The sequence below is a fragment of the Pseudophryne corroboree genome, chromosome 5, assembly GCF_028390025.1.
Source record: "Pseudophryne corroboree isolate aPseCor3 chromosome 5, aPseCor3.hap2, whole genome shotgun sequence".
Classification (NCBI taxonomy): Eukaryota; Metazoa; Chordata; class Amphibia; order Anura; family Myobatrachidae; genus Pseudophryne; species Pseudophryne corroboree.
Window position 1 is genome coordinate 225,017,979 of NC_086448.1, and position 10,319 is coordinate 225,028,297.

Genomic DNA, 10,319 nt, shown 5'->3' on the forward strand with positions numbered 1-10,319 from the left:
GTTATATTGTCTGTGAGTTCGTTTTGCCTCGCATCCCTCTCTGTTCATACACCGGTATACTCCTGTTAGCACTGGTGTGCGTAACACTAATGTATTTATATCCTTCTGGAGATATGGTCTCCAGAACTGGACACAGTATTCCAGATGGGGCCGTACCAATGACCTATACAGTGGCATTATCACTTCTTTTTTCCTGCTACTGATTCCTCTCCCTATGCAACCAAGCATCTGACTTGCCTTTCTCATTGCTTTGTTGCATTGCTTTCCTGCCTTCAAGTCACTTGAAATAGTGACTCCTAAATCCCTTTCCTCCTCAGTAGTTTCCATTATAGTACCCTTGATACTATATTTAGACTTTGGGTTTTTGAGACCCAAGTGCATGATTTTGAATTTTTTAGCATTAAACTGTAGTTGCCACGTTCTTGACCATTTCTCAAGCCTACCTAGGTCATTAATCATTTGTTTTACCCCTCCCGGTGTGTCTACCCTGTTGCATATCTTTGTATCATCTGCAAAAACGCATATCTTCCCTTCAATACCATCTGCAATGTCACCAACAAAGATATTAAAGAGAACTGGACCAAGTACAGATCCCTGGGGTACTCCACTGGTAACATTTCCCTCCATAGATATTTGGGTAATTTTAGGTACTTTTAAAAAAAAGTGTAAACAGACCGATTACTCCCACCTGCAAGTCTAAAAATACTTATCCCTCTAAAGCACCCCAATATTCCAATCCCATACCTTATACCCCAATTTCCATCATTTTGTACTTTTTCACCCCAAAAATGACATTTCATTATTGGCCAATTAAAAAATAATAAAAAACTTCTAAGTGCCTAATTAGTCATTCAAGGGGTTCAGGTGTTCAGAAACAAATCCCAACATTTTTAACTTTTAAATAGGGATTTTCCCCAAGTTTATCACCTGCTCAGAGTTGGTGTATTGAAATTAGTGTAAAAATTACTGTCAAACTGTTTTTCGCAAATTAATTTGTGTCTTTTTTTCTTTCGTGGCTAATTGAATTCGGCCCATAGTACAGTATGAGTATTTAAGTGCGAGTGCAGCTGCTGCACTGGATAGAGGTGTGCTATTCCTCTACAAAACGGGACAAATGGTTAATAATCAGATAGCGCTGCTTATGCACCACACATCACACTTAAAGCAGAAGAAACAATTTAAGATGCCATAAATTAACAATATGAAATGTGACATAATCGGTCATTCATACTTATCCCTTGTCTATAATGTATGTCTGTCCCTATCTATCTGCTGCTCTGCCCTCACTCTTTTTCCCCACTCTGACCACCATTCTGCTGCTGTCCCACCCCACTCATTGCTTCGTCACCTAAACTCCACCTATCAATGTTCCATCCCTCCCCCCTACCCTCCTTGTCCTGCTCCTTCTCCATCCCACCCCCATAATTACACCCTTCTTGGCAGCACAGATTGTGCTCCTTCTCTCCGGCACTAGGTCAGTCCCATGTCCCTAGCAGTGGGAGCTGTTGGGATGCGCACCCCGGATCCCACTGCTCATGTGTGTTGGAAATGGGAAAGATCTTAGCTAATTAGGGTGGAAAGAGTATACAGTATGTGCAAAATACTATTGATACTATTTCCATCCCATATACAGTGCTACACTATTTTGCTTTTTATTTCTACTACAAATGTAAACAAGTTCCATTTTAAATCCTTGGAACCTGCACCAACAAAAAAAACAAATAAGCCTGTTTTTTTCTGTTATGCATTCATGTATTTCCACCGGCCAATAGTAGGTACCAACCTGATATCTCTACCACTGTTGAGAACTCAACCATCAACCCTACCCCACAAGCTCGCTGCCTCGGTGTCATAGTTGACTCAGAACTGTCCTTTGCTCCCCACGTTCAATCTGTCTCAAAATCATGTTACATACATCTAAAAAACATATCTAAAATACGACCATACCTTACACAAGACTGCAAAACCCCTAATCCATGCTCTCATTATCTCCCGCATTGATTATTGCAATAGTCTTCTTACTGGTCTTACAAAAAAGAGACTCTCACCACTACAATCCATTCTGAATGCTGCTGCGAGGTTAATCTTCCTTGCTAGCCATTCATCGTCTGCAGATCCGCTCTGTCAGTCCCTCCATTGGTTACCTGTATTCTACCGTATTCAATTTAAAATACTTTTACTCACACATAAGGCCATTAACCATACTACACCAATGTACATCACTTTGCTCATCTCAAAATATCTCCCAACCCGACCTCTCCGCTCTTCACAAGATCTACGTCTCTCATCCACACTCATTACTTGCTCTCATGCACGATTACAGGACTTTCTTCAGGCTGCACCTGCTCTGTGGAATGCCCTACCACACACAATAAGACTCTCCCCTAGTCTCCAAACCTTCAAACGTTCCCTGAAAACTCACCTCTTCAGGCTAGCTTATCTCATTCCAGAACCGCTCACGCAACCTTCATAAGCTTTTCTGTCCGATTATATTCCCACTGACTGTACAGTCCGCACATATCCTCCACATATTTTCTCTTTCTTCACTTTCCCTTCTTTTTGACCATGGTTCATCATTACTATGATGTGATATCATGCAACCCACCTAGAACCTTTGCAGTCCAGTGGACAAATATGCAATAGTGCCTTTCCTTGTGTATCAATGCCTATTTCCCTATAGATTGTAAGCTTGCGAGCAGGACCTACCTACCTCTATGACTGTTTGTTTATTACCCTGTTTTGTTTTATCATTGTGTCCAATTGTAAAGCGCAACGGAATTTGCTGCGCTATGAAAGAAACTGTTAATAATAATAATAATAATAATAATAATAATGTATTACTTGTTTCAGTCCACACCTATTTTTAATAAACTACACTTTTTTATCACCTTTTCCAGGACTGCTTCACCTGGGTAAAGATCAGATCTCTAAAGACTGCAATTCATACTGAGTATTGGGGGTAATTCAGACCTGATCGTAGCAGCAAATTTGTTAGCAGTTGGGCAAAACCATGGGGGTAATTCCAAGTTGATCACAGCAGGAATTTTTTTAGCAGTTGGGCAAAACCATGTGCACTGCAGGGGAGGCAGATATAACATGTGCAGAGAGAGTTAGATTTGGGTGGGTTATTTTGTTTCTGTGCAGGGTAAATACTGGCTGCTTTATTTTTACACTGCAATTTAGATTGCAGATTGAACACACCACACCCAAATCTAACTCTTTCTGCACATGTTATATCTGCCTCCCCTGCAGTGCACATGGTTTTGCCCAACTGCTAAAAAATTTCCTGCTGCGATCAACTTGGAATTACCCCCCATGTGCGCTGCAGGGGGGGGGGGGGGGGGGGGCAGATATAACATGTGCAGAGAGAGTTAAATTTGGGTGGGGTATGTTCAAACTGAAATCTAAATTGCAGTGTAAAAATAAAGCAGCCAGTATTTACCCTGCACAGAAACAATATAACCCACCCAAATCATACTTACCTACTCTCCCGGAAGCTGCAGGAGGCTCCCGTTTTTTGGGGTAGCCCCCCGCACCCCCGGAAGAGTGGGCAGGTCTCCCGCATCCTGCTCGCACCCTAGTGATGCGAGCAGGATGGAGAGATTACCTCCCGCATCGCGGGTCCGTCGGGTGGAGAAGGGGTTAAAATGACGCAAATTGCGTCATTTTAGCCCCGCCCCCTTCCCGCGGACCCGCGAATCTCGGCATTTCCGATGTGGGGGCGGGGCTTAGTGATGTCACAGTCCTGCCCCGCCCCCGAAGACACCTGCAGCGTCTCCTCTTCGGGCTTAGGTAAGTATGACCCAAATCTATCTCTCTCTGCACGTTATATCTGCCAAACCGGCAGTGCACATGGTTTTGCCCAACTGCTAACAAATTTGCTGCTACGATCAGGTCTGAATTACCCCCATTGTTATTCTATCAGTTTTACAAAGTTAATATCTACTAAGTAGACAGATTTGCAATGCACAAAGTATGCTAAAATGAAAGCTGCAACCATGGCATGACAGGAAATGTGCTTGAAGGTCCGCTGAGACCATATAATGCATTGCTTGCTTTTATGCAATGGCTCCGCTGCTAAGTGTCCCTGCAAACTATTTTTATATGTTGGTAACTATGGAGTCACAGTACAGAGAAGAAGATTGCCATGATAATGACTAGGATGCAGGTGTTATCTTTCTGCCAACTATTTAATTATTAATCCAGTTTTATAATTCTTTTGTTCAGTTTCATCATTTTCCTTTTGTTTGTAATTAATTTGTATCCAATATTAAAATAATTAAATTGTACCAGATAGTAAAATAGTTCAAATAAAGTGTTATTAGTAAAAGTTGCTCTATGACAAGTGAATGTGTATCACAGACACAGTGCTTCATTTATAAAAACCCAAAGTGAAAGTTATAATGGCTTTACATCGAAACTACTGGTTTTGACGACGTTGGCTACAGTATTTATTATTTTTTTTTTCCTGCTTTTGCTTCAGTAATACTTTGAATTTCAACATATTAATTAATGAGCTAAATAAAAAAATGTACAACAATGTATCAAAGAGCATACTTGTGTTTATGTTTTAAATTTCTTTACAGCTGTTTTCTTCCTAACTAGCAGTAATTACCGCTTTCATCACCCCCAGTGTACCTCCGGTTTTTCAGAAATGTTGTTGATAAATTAAGATTTTTTTTAAAACCGGACAATAGGGGTAATTGTGACCCGATCGCTCGCTGCAGTTTATCGCAGCGCAGCGTTCGGGTCGGAACGGTTTTACAGTGCGCCGTGCATGCCAGCCGTCATTACCTAGCAATCGCCTCTGAAGCAGAGGCGGTCGCTGGGTGGGAGGGGGCTGGACGGCGGCGTTAAGCCACAGTTTAGGGGGCACGGTTCGGCCAATGCAGGCGTGGCCGGACTGTTGGGGGGGCGGGCCGCAGCGGCTGCGTGACATCACGCGCAGCCGCTGCAACCCGGGCCAGCAAAGAGTTTCTCCTGGCCAGCCGCATCTGCCCATAATATATTCCGGTTTGCTCAGCACTGATCTTTGCCTGCATGTGGCGATACTGTAAAAACTCCTAAATTACTGTATGGGGACTAAGAGCAACTGTACAGTTTCCATACCTTCACCATTGAGTACAGAACACAGTCAGGGCCAGCAATCACTATGTGTGGGGCCTATTCATCATGTAAAAAAATGTGTCAGGTGATAATTATGGTTTGAACTTGCATAGAGTTCAATGTAAATATCTGAGGCATTCATCATGTCTCCTTTACTTAAATATCACATCTGAAAAGCTGCTCTTTCAGCGGAGACAGCTATTCAGAAGAGGGAAGACTTTTCCCATGCTGCTTTTCTGAGAATCTCTGCAGACTTTTTTTTGTACCTTGAACATCTCGCACATGGGCAGCATTGCGATTAGAGACAAGACGGAAGTCAATCTAGCATTATCAGAGGGAGCAGTCCTCTCATGCAGCAGTGGCGGCAAGTGCAGTGGAGCAGGGTTGCCGACTTTCTGGGAGAGGGCAGCCAGCTCAGCGGAGCAGGGGGCAGAGAGGGCCCGAATGATTGCGTCATCGTGACCACGCCCCACTATACAATGACAATGTTACAGGCATTGTACAGCGTGGGGTGGGGCTACGATGATGCAATTCAGCACAAATTGCATCATCAAGTCCCCTCTGACCACCCACTTGTGCTCTGGTATGTGGGCCGCTGAGGCGGAATGGCGGGGCTGCCGTGCAGCAGCAGGCTTGTCCACCTTTCCAGTGTGCCGCATCTGGCACACAATTTTCAGGAACCTCCCGGCCATTCCGGTAGGGTAGGCAAGTATGCAATGGAGATGGGAGAAGGGGCAGTGGTGGAGCTCACAGCGCATCAAAAGGACTCTATGGGGAGGAATCTGAACAGACCCCGTTGCTGCACAAGCTGCCGTGTAAACCAAACTGAGTCTTTGAGACCAGAGCCGGGATATGTTCATTAGGTCAACAGTCATTAGGTCGAGCACTATTGGTCGACATGCACTAGGTCGACAGGGTCACAAGGTCGACATGGTCTTTATGTCGACATGTACTAGGTCAACAGTTCAAAAGGTCCACATGAGTTTTTCAAAAAATAATAATTTTTTTTTACTTTTTCATACTTTACGATCCATGTAGACTACAATTGGGAACAGTAACCTGCCCAAAGGGGACACAGTGCACTAACTGGGGTTCCCTGTAATCTTACGAAGAAAACAACACCAATAAAAGTAAAAAAACCTCATGTTGACCTTTTGACCATGTCGACATAGTGACCCTGTCGACCTAATGCATGTTGACCAATAGTGGTCAACCTAAGTTGTGTCAACCCAACGACCCATACCCCCAGAGCCCAGCTTCACCCCTGGTTATTGGGAGTTTATTAAAGCCTGTTGCTTTAAGGCTCAGGCATCTTTCCTCAAATGTCTGCAAGGAAGGTGCCCTTTGTAACTGCTTCATTCACCGCCTGTTCTTAATTGATTTTATTGCCTTGCATTTGTGTATATTTGCCTTATAAACTGAACTTTTCATTCAAGCTGTCTGTATCTCAGCTGGTAATCTCATATCTTTCAGTCTGCCTCATCTCTTTGTTCTATTTTCTCCTTTCCCATTTGCTCCCGACTTTGGTTCTCATCTTTTCATTCCCAGTTATCTTTTTAATTTTCTTCTCTTTTTCCCACTTTTCCTTGCTTTGCGTACCATTGGTTGATGTGCCATGTCCAAAGTGCTCCCTGTTTTCTGGAAAGGACAGATGTGTCTGCAGTAACAATTCTTTCCCGTATGGAGTCTTTTACCCCTGCAATTTCTATAAGCCACAGCGGTTGACATGCAGCACAGCAAAAACAGGTAGTTGGGCTGGTGGATTAGGGTGAGGAGGATTTGGCTGGGGGATCCGACTGCTATTGGTCTGCTAACGCATTTTTTTATCGATGGCACCAGGTCACAAGTATAACACAAGGGGGGTCATTCCGAGTTGTTCGCTAGCTGTTTTCGGTCGCAGAGCAGCGTTTAGGTAAAAAAGCGGCCCTTCTGCGCATGAGTATGCGGCGCAATGAGCATGCGCGACGTACTTTCACAAAAGCCGAAGTAGTTTCACACAAGGTCTAGCGACGCTTTTCAGTCGCACTGCTGGCCGCAGAGTGATTGACAGGAAGTGGGTGTTTCTGGGAGGTAACTGACCATTTTTGGGGAGCGTGTGGAAAAACGCAGGCGTGACAGATACAAACGCAGGCGTGCTTGGGGAAACGCAGGCGTGGCTGGCCGAACGCAGGGCGTGTTCATGACGTCAAAACAGGAACTAAACAGTCTGAAGTGATCGTAAGCTAGAAGTAGGTCTCGAGCTACTCAGAAACCGCACAATCTTTTATTGTAGCAGCGCTGCGATCCTTTCGTTCGCACTTCTGCTAAGCTAAAATACACTCCCAGAGGGCGGTGGCTTAGCGTTTGCACGGCTGCTAAAAGCAGCTAGCGAGCGAACAACTCGGAATGAGGGCCAATGTGTGAAATGGGACCATGCTGCTGTAATGTGTAAAAAGGGGGACTGCTGCCATAATGTGTAAAAATGGGGACTCTGCTGCTGTAATGTGTAAAAAGAAGACCATGCTGCAGTAATGTGTACAAAGAGGACTTTGCTGCTGTAATGTGTAAAAAGGGACCATGCTGCCGTAATGTGTAAAAATGGGGACTCTGCTGCTGTAATGTGTAAAAAGGGACCATGCTACCGTAATGTGTATAAATTGGGACTCTGCTGCTCTAATGTGTAAAAAGAGACCATGCTACTGTAATGTGTAAAAATGGGGACTCTGCCGCAGTAATGTGTAAAAAGGGACCATGCTGCTGTAATGTGTAAAAAGGGGAGTCTGCTGCTGTAATGTGTAAAAAGGGGACTCTGCTGCCGTAATGTTAAAAAGGGGACACTGCTGCTGTAATGTGTAAAAAGGGGACTCTGCCTGTCGTAATGTTTAAGAAGGGGGACTCTGCTGCCGTAATGTATTCAAAAGAGGGGACTGTGCTGACGTAAGTGATGTTTAAAGAGGGGACTCTGCTGCTGTAACGTGTAAAAAGGGAGACTCTGCTGCCATAATGTGTAAAAAGGGGGACTCTGCAGCTGTAACGTGTAAAAAGGAGGACTCTACCTGCCGTAATGTGTAGAAGGGGGCTCTGCCTGCCGCAATGTGTAAAAGGGGGCTCTGCTTATTGTAATGTGTAAAAGGGGACTCTGCCTGCATTAATGTGTTACAGGGGATCTACCTAGCGTAATGTGTAAAAGGGGCCCAACCTGGTGTAATGTGTGTAAGTGGCACTACTGTGCAGCGTAATTTTAATAATGGAGACTACTGTGCTGCGTAATAGGAATTGGTATTAATTTGTGGCCTTGCCCCTTCCCCGTGAAGTCACTCCCCTATATTTTTGGTGCGCACTGGCCCTGTTTTAAATATGGGGGGGCGGCGATGCTGCTTCTTGCACACAGCGCTAAAATGTCTAGTTACGGCGCTACCTGTGCTCCCCAATGCTCCACAACCCCAGTGTGTGACCCCATGTACCACCTACTCCCTCTGTTGTGTGACCCTCTGTACCCCTATTGACCTCTGGTGTTTGACCCCCTTATACCCACCTAGCCCTCCTCACCCCCAGTGTATGACCCCCTGTACCCACCTACCCGTCTCACACCCAGTGTGTGACCCACTGTACCCACCTTCTCAAGGGCATAGCTACCGTAGGTGCAGGGAGTGCAGCTGCAGTGGGGCCCAGAGCTGAGAGGGGCCCACCTTCCCTGTCACAGTTACATGTGTTATATACATTTTCACCATTGGGTAGTACATTGAAACTGTTACAACTTTTGCTTTTGGGCTTACAATATATGTAGGTATTCCCCTGGGCCTGCTCATTGTATGTGGTATAAAATAAACTGGAGGGCATTATAATGTTACATAATATGAACTGGGGCACAGTAAGAAGTGGAGGCACTATAGTGTGGCATAATATGAACTGTGGACACTGTGTTGCTTAACGTGTACTGTCAACCCTTTCATTGTGACATAATGTAAGCTAGGGTACTACTGTGGGGCATAACATTAACTAGGGCACTACTATGGTTCAGAAAATGAACTAGGGCACTATTATGAGGCACATTAACAACTGCTGCAAAGAGGTGTCTTTCTGGAAGCATTGGGTTAGGGGCCCCTTCAAAATGTTGTTATGGGGCTCACAAAGTTCTGGCTACGCCCCTGCGCCTACTGCCCTCTGGTGTGTGACCCTTGTACCCACTATCACTGCCCCCTCTGGTGTGTGACCCTCTGTACTTCCCTACCTTCACCCCCAGTGTGTGACCCCCTGTACCCAGAGCCGGATTAAAGGGGGTGCCCAGGGGACACATTACCCCAGGCCCCCCTTATATTGGGGCCCCCCTGTCTGCCATCAAGCACTGGACATTTACACTGATTTATTTATTTATACATATAGAACGTTCTGCCATTGGTGGCAGTGGCGCAGAACTACCCCTCCCGCGTGGGCCAAATTTGTTTTCAAGAGATGGAGACAGCCCTGTCTCCATCTCTGCGCCGGCCGGGCACACCTGCAGTCACTGACCATCAGGGCAGCCGCGCAAGCATGGACGGCTGCTCCTCACAGAAAGCTCTGATCAGCAGAGCTATCTGCAGCACTGGATACATTTGCAGACAGCAGAGGGAGCTACTGAGTATGTGCAGCAGCAGCTCCGCTCACATGGACTCGGGCAGTGACAATCTCCTCTTCTCTCTTGGTTAGTGACGTGTATGTATGCTGTGTGTGTGTTGTGTATGTACAGTATGTATGTTGTGTGCATGTATGCTGTGTGTGTGTCTATAGGTTTGCTGTGTGTGTGTGTGTGTGTCATGTATGTACAGTATATATGTTGTGTGTATGTATGGTGTGTATGTATGGTGTGTGTGTGTGTGTGTGTGTGTGTGTGTGTGTGTGTGTGTGTGTAAGTATGCTGTATGTGTGGTAACAGTTTTCTTCTTGAAGCTATTGTGACCAGCAGCTTGTGTGCCCTTAGGCAGAGGGTACCCCCACATCATACTAACACCACCTACCGTGTGACAGGTTTGGGGTGGCCTTGTACCTTGCAGACCAGCTTCAACATTTGATTCTCTGAGTCCAGCTGAGTTCCACAATGTGATATTGTTTTGTTTTGCTACTTTGGACTCATTGGCTTTCTATTTTTCTGTTCAATAATATGTACTTTAACAGCATTCATATATATATATAGTGTATGGAATCCCCCCCTTCCCCCCATATATATATACTACAATTAGCCCTCAGGGGGCCCCCTT